Genomic DNA, 9,368 nt, shown 5'->3' with positions numbered 1-9,368 from the left:
TGAAACACAGTAAGAGTATCTAAGAAATTGTACTCAATACAGTGGTGACATAGTAAATACTAAATAAAAGCGAATTATTATTATCTGACAAATGACACCCACCCTATGGGTGAGTGACAAGTTTCCATTCTCAAAAGATGATGACAATTTCTTTTTCTGACCTGAGGCGCCTCATGGGTGGGGCCTGGTCTCTGCCTTCCCAAGTTAGGCATGATGCCTCCCTTGTCACCTTGGGAACTTCCTTAGAGAGGACGGTGTCTCCTCAGTCAGACTTGGCACTCCACTAGGCTGGAACTGCAGCTTCCTTAGAAGGGGGGGATCAGTGGTGTTAGTCTCCACCAGTTAATCTTAGAAGGACCTCGTCTCTCTCTCTCTTTCGGTCAGCCTGAGGGTTTCCATAGTGTGTGATTGGCTCCCCTCCAAGCCACTCGGTTGTAGGACTGATTACCTTTTATCCTCTTCAGGCCCAGGAGCAAGAGTGAGGAATGTGCCACTCAGCAACAACCCCAGGGCAGGAAAGAGTAAGACGAAGCTCGGCCCTAGGGGATGGGAGGGGGGCATTGGGGCCCCAGCCTAAGTCTCCCAATTCAGGGGATCTGAGGAAGTCTTGGTGAGGCTCTTAGGAGACTTGTGTCGGGCTCTGAGGGGCAACGGGTGAGTGTTAGGGGTGCCCCAGAAGCAACGTGAGGGAGCATTTTCCTTGGATGTGGGGTGGGAGGTGCGTCAGGGTAACTAATGGCAACTGGGCGGGGTGAGCCCGCTGGGCAGGAGCTCTTCCACGGGGAAAAACTACGATTCCCAGGATGCCCCGGGGCTTAGCCCGGCTTTCCCGCCTGCCCACTGGCTGCAGGTCCGACGAGCGCAGGAGCGGATTGGTTGCGGCGGTGCGGGGGCTCCCCCACTAGCAGGTTAGTAGGCACCGCCGGCAGCAGACGTTGACCGGGCGCGCGGGGCGGGGGAGGGGCCCGGCTAGCCATTCTGGAAACCGCCGGACGCTCTCTCCGTAGCGTAGCCGCCGGCTGTGAGGCGCGGGGCGGGGGCGGAGACTGCGTGGCGCAGGCGCGGTGCTGGGCTTCTCCTGGGTCCCCAGACAGCTGGAGGAGATAAACAGAGGAGGAGGAGGGAGGGGAGTGCGTGTGTGAGAGCGCGCGAGGGAGTGTGAGTGTGTGTGAGCGCGGGTGTGAGGCGGTGCGCAGGGGCGGGCGGAGGCGCTGTCCGGCCCCGGCCAGGCGCCGGGCGGGGAGCATGGGAAGGGGCTAGAGCTGCCCGGGCCCCCCAGCCCCCTCCCCGGGATCCGCGCCCCCCCCCTCCCGGGAGAGGGGCCGGGCCCCCTGGACGGACATGGGCTCCTGAAGTTGCGCCGCCGCTGGTCCTGGGAAGAGGCCTGACAGGTACTGGTAGCCACCGCCCCCTGCCCTCGCCGGGCGCCGAAGCGAGAACCGGTTCCCGCAGTCCCCGCACACGGGCCGCCCGCTCTGGGCCAGCCGCAGCCCTGCCGGCCCGGGGGGCCTGAGGCCGCCAGCCTCGGGGCTCCGAGGTGTCCCGAGAGGGGACAGGCCTCGCTGGGGCGAGGGGCAGAGTGGGCCGGGGGCGGGGTGGGGATGGAGGGCTGGCCGGGACCTGGGTGGTGGGGGAGGCTCTGGGAGTCCAGGGAGGCTTTGCCGAGGGAGAGGTGGAAGTCGTCCCATCACGGGACTTTTTTGCGGAGTTTTTGTTTGACATCTGATCTGGCGCCGGTGTCAGGAAGAAGGGGGCAGGTGGAAATGCCGGGAGGGCTACGTTGACCTGACCTGCTCTCTTAGTTTCCTGCTCTCCTGCTCTCGCTCTGTCTCGCTCGCGCTCGCTCTCGCGCTCTCTCTCTCGCTCGCTCTCCCGCTCTCTTTCTCTGTGAGAGAGAGAGAGAGTGTGTGTGTGTTTGTGTGTGTGCGTGTGTGTGTGTCCGTCCCTCCGTGGCCAGGCTTCTTGCAGCCGCAGATGCCTTCAGTGGCCCATCCTGGCACCAAGCTCAACTCTGCTAAGGTGTTTCCATCATGCGACTGTAACGCCCTTACAGAGGGCCTTTACTTGGGAACGGGCTGTTCAGGACCCACTTCAACGGGAAATAGGAAGTGTCGAATAGAAGAGAGACTGTGACCAGCAGGATCCAATTCTTGTCACTGAAAGCTGCAGAAAGCTGCAGTGGGACGCCCCCTTGCCAGCCAGATTGAATTTGCTTAGTGACCTCTGACTCTCCTCTGTAGGTGTACCACCAGGGTCTCTAGAAAAGAGGTAGCAGGACTTAATGACTAAAGTCTAACTGCCTAATTTGACTATTTTCCTCAAAGTCCTTTTCTTCTGTGACTTTAAAAAAAAACTTCTGAGGTAGTGGTAGAGCAACTTTAAAGTTTTCCTCTTAAGTTTGAGTTTAGAAACCTGATAGGGTGTCTATTACTTCCCCATTCTTCCCAAGGATGGGGTAGATGATCAGGGTAAAGTGGCAGTTAAGCGTTCCCTTTTAACAAAGTCTTAAACAGTTTTGAGAAGAAACTATTCAGACACCACCAGACTCAAAGACACTATGAAATCTCTGCCTAGGGCACAGGTATGCCCAGTGGTCTGAACGAAGCTTTTCTGTACCTTACAGTCCCTCCTGAGTGGCTAGTGTCTTCACTAAATGAAGGAACCACTTAAGGCTATTTCTGGATGGAATTGAAACTTGTCTGCTGAGTATAATAACTGGATCCTCTAGCACAGACCAGGGAGTAACTAGAAAGGCTCGTTTGGGCTGACTCTTGAGACTTAACAATGGATCTTCATTGCAGGTTGTTGTGTTTCATTGGCAGATGGAAAAACCTTTTCTGCCATAGTTTGTGTTCCTGCTGCTTTAATACTGGGGTATTTTGACCTATTTGGGGGCACTTATGTTCAAGCCACCTGTCAATTTGTAGAAGCAGTGCTTTGGGTCAACTCTGAAGAATAATAGAACAACAATTCATATTTCTGCCTGAGACTCCTTCCCTTGCAGTTACTGAAAGAGAATACGTGTAATGATTATGGTGATGGTATTAACATTGGCGATTTGCCACTTGGGGATTTTAGAGTTGTCATGCAGCTGACAAATTTTCTAGCTGGAAGGAACTCAGCAGTGACTCATGGGACATCATATTAGGGTTTTTTTCACATACCTAGACTTCAGGACCTGGAAGGATACAACTGAAAATCTTAAAGCCCTCTGCTAAATATCTTTGGACTTTGAGGGGCCAACTGCTGCAAAGACCCAGAACTATGACTTCAATAATTTTTAAATTATTTTCTAAATATTTTCTTCTCTCCTTTTTGAATTAAGGAATGTGGCCCACATGTGCAGTCGTGGGTCTCAAAGAAGGGATCATAAACAACGTGTAATATGGTGATACTTCCCTTTCTTTTGGGTCACTGATTGAATGATCCTGATTCCTTTCTTCTTTCATCCTTACCTTTCTGGATTCCACTTCATCTTTGGGCTGCCATTGCAGAGAGACTCACATAACTCCTTGGCTTCAAAAGCACAACCCTTGGCAAGTTCCATCAGAAACTAACTTTGGCTAACTTTGAGAGATATTTACTAATTAGAATACATTCTAAAAAGTGACTGACATTTATTGAGGGCCTGGTATCTATTGGGCTGTGTACTAGCTAGTATTTTACTTTATCTAATTTAGCACTCATAACTGCTCTGTGAGGCAAAAATCATTTTCCCTATTATACATATGAAGATATGAGCACAGAGAGGTTAAATAACTTGCTTAAGGTCACACTGCAAATATGGGAAAGGTTTAGAATTCCAACTAGGGCCTGTCTCCTTTGGGGCTGTGATACATGAAGAGTTGAAAGGACCAAAGCTAAGAGCCTGGGGGAACACGATACCTGCCTTCAAGTACTTGAAGAACTGTCATGTAGAAAGGGAACTGGACTTTCTCTCTGTGATTCTGGAAAGCAGCACTAGGATCAAGGGATGGAAATTTCAAGACGGGAGACGTTGGCTTGGTAGGAGAGAATTTGGCTTTCTTTCTTTCTTTTTTTTTTGTTTTGAGAATTTGGCTTTCTAAAAGCAAAATGGGCCACCTTGTGAGGGAATGAGTGTATTCAAGCAGAGGCTTTGCCACTTCTTATCAAGGATTTGGTAGAGGAGTTCATACTTAATGTAGGTAATTGGACTAAGTAGTCTTTCAGTATTTTAAGCCCTATTATTATATGGAAATGATGTCAAACTCCTGTCGTGAAAAACTAACCCATATTGCATATTTACTGTGTGCCAGGCACTTGTTAGACACTTTTCCTACAATATTTCATTTAATCCTTAGATTCCCCTATGAGGTAGGAATTATCATTATCCGCACTTTATGTATGTACTTATTTATTTGTCAGAGAGAGAGCACAAGCAGGGGGGGCAGTAGGCAGAGGGAGAAGCAGGCTCCCCACTGAGCAAGGAGCCCAATGTGGGACTTGATTCCAGGACCCTGGGATCATGACCTGAGCCAAAGGCAGACACTTAGCCGGCTGAGCCACCCAGGCATCCCTCATTATCCCCACTTTACAAATGAGGAAACTGAGGCTCCAGAAAGTTAAAAAAAAAAAAAAACTAACCTGTAGTTTACACAGCTAGTAGTAGGACTGATATTTGAACCTTTGTCTGTACCTTCTTAGCTGTGTAACGTAGGGTAAATTGTGTGTCCTCTCTAAACTATATTTCCTCATGTGTGAAATGACATTTTTGATAGTACCTTCCTTACAGTGGGTTTATGAGTACTACATGATGTAATATACAGTTCTCACTAGACCTCACTGGTTGCCCTTGAGAGCCCAGGTTTGGGGTAAAGGGGTACCGCTTTGTTTCTTTAGGGTGAATTCAGGCCTGACACACCCTGATAATTCTGGGGTTCATTCTTTGTACTATTTGTAATAGCTGCCAACTCCTTGAAGGGCTTTGTGGCATTAGTGACTAATACCTTACAAACTTGAGGCCTGAATAAGAGGAGGGTTCAGCCAGTAGGTTGGAGTATAGGAGGCAGTGTCAGAGGCCTTGTGGAAAAAAAGTCCTCACCCTATTATAGAGTCAGATTCAGGGATCATTGTTTGCATTTTTATATTTAATGTCTTATTTTAGAATGAACAAGGTCACAATTGCTAGAGCTGTGATAGAGCTGGATGCCAAGAATAATAACCCTTAATCCTCCCTGTAGCCATCTGGGGAGGTATTAACCCCATTTTCTTGGAGAGTTGGGCAGAGCAGGATCAGACGTTACCCAGGTAGCTATTCAGGGGCTCTTGGGACGGTGGCAAAATTTTATCCTTGTTCATAACCCCCAGATTCTATTTTCAGAAAGCACAAAACTGCTTCTCCATGTACCTTTAGAGAGCCTTTCTTAGAATGAGAGTCAGGCATTTCTGGTCTTGGAGTTTCATCAGTTGAGACCTGAGCATTTGGGTGCCGGTAGCTTACCTGGTTCCTTCTTGAGTCAGACATCTGGATGTAACACAGCTGCAATTGAATTGGAAGGGAAGCATTTCCACACTGATTGACTTAGTTTTCCTTAACCTCTCTGCTAGGAGGAAAGTTGGAGGGGAGGGTGAAACTTCAAAGGCTTCCCTATGAGACATACTTTGAATTGTGGCAGAATTTGGAAAGCTGCAAGTTAAAGGCAAAATCCAAGACTGCAGATGCTCAGAAATACAGTGAGAGAGGACAGCATTATCAAAGTATGCTCCCTTTCCTCTTTCTGTTCCCTTTCACTACCTTTAGGTAATTGTGGCCCTAGGAGAAAGCAGATAAATTAGCTGTAATCACTGAAAAGCAGCGTTCTGAAAACATCAAGAAAAATTTTTCACAAAGCATGAATGGCAATACAGAACCCATTCATGTAGAGAAGCCATCGAGGTGAGTTTTCATCCAGGTTTTCCCACAAAGTGAAGCATTTCTTAGGATAGACTTCCACAGAGAAAGCTTTAGTCAACCCCCTATGGAATCATTTGAGCCAGGAGCCTCGAAGATGGCAAAGAACTTCTCCAAAGATGTTTTGTTGATGGGCCTATCCTACCAACCAAACCTTTCCCAGATGCTGTCCTTGTGCCTACTTAGTCCATGACCCCAAAATACACTCAGGAAATTTATGTTTGAGACTGGCAGAGTCAAGGTGATTTTGATTCCTTAGCTTAATTTTAAGGAATGCTAAGAGCTTCTTTTAGGTAAGACTGCTTGCACATGATCTGATTAAAGATAGTAACAGTTTTTTAGTGGCTAGTGACCTGGGTCTTAGAATTAAACTATCTAGTTTGACTCTCCATTTAATAACTGAAACTTGAGCAAATTAACTTCTCTGCACCTCAGATCCTTCATCTGTAAAGTGAGGATAATAATAGTACCTGCCTCATAGGTTTATAAGGAATCTGTCAGGTAACACTTAGGAAATGCTTTGAATGTTCACCAAATATTTTTACCAGGCTTGGTATCAGGCATTTTACATGTGTGGCTCTTCACTCTGTGAAAGTAGGCATTATTGTCCTTGTTTTGCAGATTAGGAAGCTGAGGTTTAGAAATGCAGTCACACAGAAAATAGGTGGCAGAACTGGGATTTGAACCTTAGGTCTGTCGGACTCCAGCGCCCAACTCTATTTTACTATGCTACTTCCAATGACCTTTATGCTTTGGAAGTTTTCTCTTCTATAGGATTGCTCTAGTAGGTAAACTACTGCAAAGGGAGTGAAAGGAAACTTGCATACATCTTTTGCGTAATTCAGAATGTTGAAAGGGCCAGTGGTCACTCCTGCTGGGGAGAGGCATAATGTTCAGAGGAAAAAGAATACAGATGATTGGGGTTCCATCTCCACTCTACTTCTCCTAGCAGTGTGTCCTTAGAATCATGGGATAGCAGCATTGGAAGAGGTTTTGTAACTCATCTCAAAGTCTACCTCTCATTTTACAGCTGGGGAAATAGAGTGAAATGCCTCATATAGGGTCTTTCAGCTAGTTAGAGGCAGAGGCTCACCTGGAGCACAAGACCCTAGATCCTGGACCAGTCCTTATTCCTCAGTACCACATAGCACTGTGCTTCAGTTCTCCCTTGTTAAAAGGGATGATAATTTCTAGCTTCCTCACAGGATTGTTGTAAAGTTCGAGTTAAAGGTGTGAATGAAAGCACTCTGATAGGTATAAAGCACTGTATGTATGCAAGATAGTCATGCTGTCATTCATTCAGCACATACTTCTTGGCACCTGCTAAGCCCGTATTGGAGACCTAGGAGGGTCAGTAGATGAATCAGATGAAGAGCTGGCCCTCAGAATGCTTTTAGTCTTTTAAAGAAAAGAGAAGCCACAAAAATAATTACAGTTCAAGGGAGGAGACAGACGGAGGAAAGGGTGAGAACTAAATTTTCATAAGTTCTGATTTTGAGGCAGAGGAAAGAAGAAAAGGGTTTGGGGACTTTTATTCTTTAAAATTGAGATATAGGGCGCCTGGGTGGCTCAGTCGTTAAGTGTCTGCCTTCAGCTCAGGTCATGATCCCAGGGTCCTGGGATCGAGTCCCACATCGGGCTCCCTGCTTGGCGGGAAGCCTGCTTCTCCCTCTCCCGCTCCCCCTGCTTGTGTTCCTGCTCTCACTGTCTCTCTCTGTGTCAAATAAATAAAATCTTTAAAAAATAAATAAATAAAATAAAATTGAGATATAACTCATATGCCATAATGTTTACCCTTTTAATGCATACAATTCTGCCTTTTTTAATATATCTAGAAAGTTGTGCAACCATCACCACTATCTAATTCCAGAATATTTTCATCATGCCCCAAAGAAACCCATACCCGTTAGCTATCACCACCACCCCAATCACTCCCATCTTCTTCCTCAATTCCAAGCAACCATTAGTCTACTTTCTGTCTCTGTAGCTTTTGCTGTTCTTGACGTTTCATATAAATGGATTCATATAATATGTGGCCTTTTGTGACTTCTTTCAAATAACAGTGTTTGCAAGTTTCATCCCTGTTGTAGCATGAATCAGTGCTTCATTCCTTTTTATAGCTGGTTAATATTCCATTTTATGGATATATCACATTTTACTTACCTATTTATGGACATTTATCCATTGGTGGACATTTGGGTTGTTTCTACTTGGGGCTATGAACATTCATTTATGAGTTTTTATGTAGATTTATGTTTTTCATTTTTCTTGGGTTATACCTAGGAGTGAAATTTCGTATGGCAACTCTATGTTTAACCTTTTGAGAAGAGACCTTTCTTTCTTTTTCTTTCTTTCTTTCTTTCTTTCTTTCTTTCTTTCTTTCTTTCTTTCTTTCTTTCTTTCAAGAGGGAGAGAGGGGCAGGGAGGGACAGAGGAAGAGGTAGAGAGAATCTTAAGCAGGCTCCATGCTCAGCATGGAACCCCACGTGGGGCTTGATCTCACGACCCTGAGATCATGACCTGAGCCAAAGTCGAGTGAGACACTTAATTGACTGAGCCACCCAGGCATCCCGCTGAGAGCAGTTTTTTCTTATTGCAAATAATATTGTCAGTCACATTGATTAAGTATTTACAGTGTGCCAGTTATCCCATATAATCCTTACAACAATTCTGAGGTAGGTGCTATTACTATCTTGATAAAAAATAGCCAGTATTTCTTGAGCACTTACCACATGCCAGGTATTGGCTAAGTGTTTTTATAATGCATTGTCTCATTAATGTTCCCAATAACCCTATGGGGTAGAAATTATTACATATACCTACATGGCAGGTAAAAAACAAAAAATAAAAAACCTAGGAACTTAAAGGTAAATAATTTTACCCAAGATCATACAACCTAGTGTATAGTAGAGCCAGATTCAGACTCAGGTTTCTTTCAGTTTGAAGCAGGTTCCTAATGGCTATATCTATATTATTATAAAAACAATAAATGTTCACAATAGAATACTTGGAAAGTACAGAGGAACAGAAAAAAATTTTTTGTATCACCTGTTATCTTACCAGAGAGAAGACCACTGACACATTTTTGATGCATATCCTTTTTTTTTTTTTTTTAAGATTTTATTTGAGAGAGAAAGTACAAGCAGGGGGAGGGGCAGAGGGAGAGGGAGAAGCAGGCTCCCTGCATGCAGGTGGGGCTCAATCCCAGGACCCTGGGATCATGACCTGAGCGGAAGTCAGAAGCTTAACTGACTGAGCCACCCAGGCGCCCTGATGCATAGCCTTTCTTTCGTTGTTTATTTTATATTTTTTTAAAGATTTTATTTATTTGAGAGAGCGAGCACACAAGCTGGGGTAGGAGGCAGAGGCAGAGGCAGAGGGAGAAGCAGGCTCCCCGCTGAGCAAGGAGCCTGATGCGGGACTCGATCCCAGGACCCTGGGATCAGGACCTGAGCAG

General features: G+C 46.0%; 1 protein-coding gene across 8 annotated transcripts in view; it reads left to right on the top strand.

Annotated features, from left to right (window-relative positions):
• The first annotated feature begins 1,084 nt into the window (after positions 1–1,084).
• Positions 1,085–9,368, top strand: part of WDTC1 (WD and tetratricopeptide repeats 1) — a 65,794-nt gene continuing 57,510 nt past the window's right edge. For 6 of the 8 annotated variants that reach the window (XR_010411041.1, XM_064589700.1, XM_064589697.1 and 3 more), the window contains exon 1: positions 1,085–1,391. The gene's annotated coding sequence lies outside the window, so the exon portion shown is untranslated. The remainder of the gene's footprint in view (positions 1,392–9,368) is intronic. The other 2 variants (XM_045898349.3, XM_045898346.3) reach the window with 1 other exon arrangement.

This window comes from Mirounga angustirostris, unplaced genomic scaffold (genome assembly GCF_029215605.1).
Source record: "Mirounga angustirostris isolate CCGP_5_RB_7025 unplaced genomic scaffold, mMirAng1.0.hap1 SCAF_4, whole genome shotgun sequence".
In the NCBI taxonomy this organism is placed as follows: Eukaryota; Metazoa; Chordata; class Mammalia; order Carnivora; family Phocidae; genus Mirounga; species Mirounga angustirostris.
This window is presented reverse-complemented; position numbering and strand designations above follow the sequence as displayed.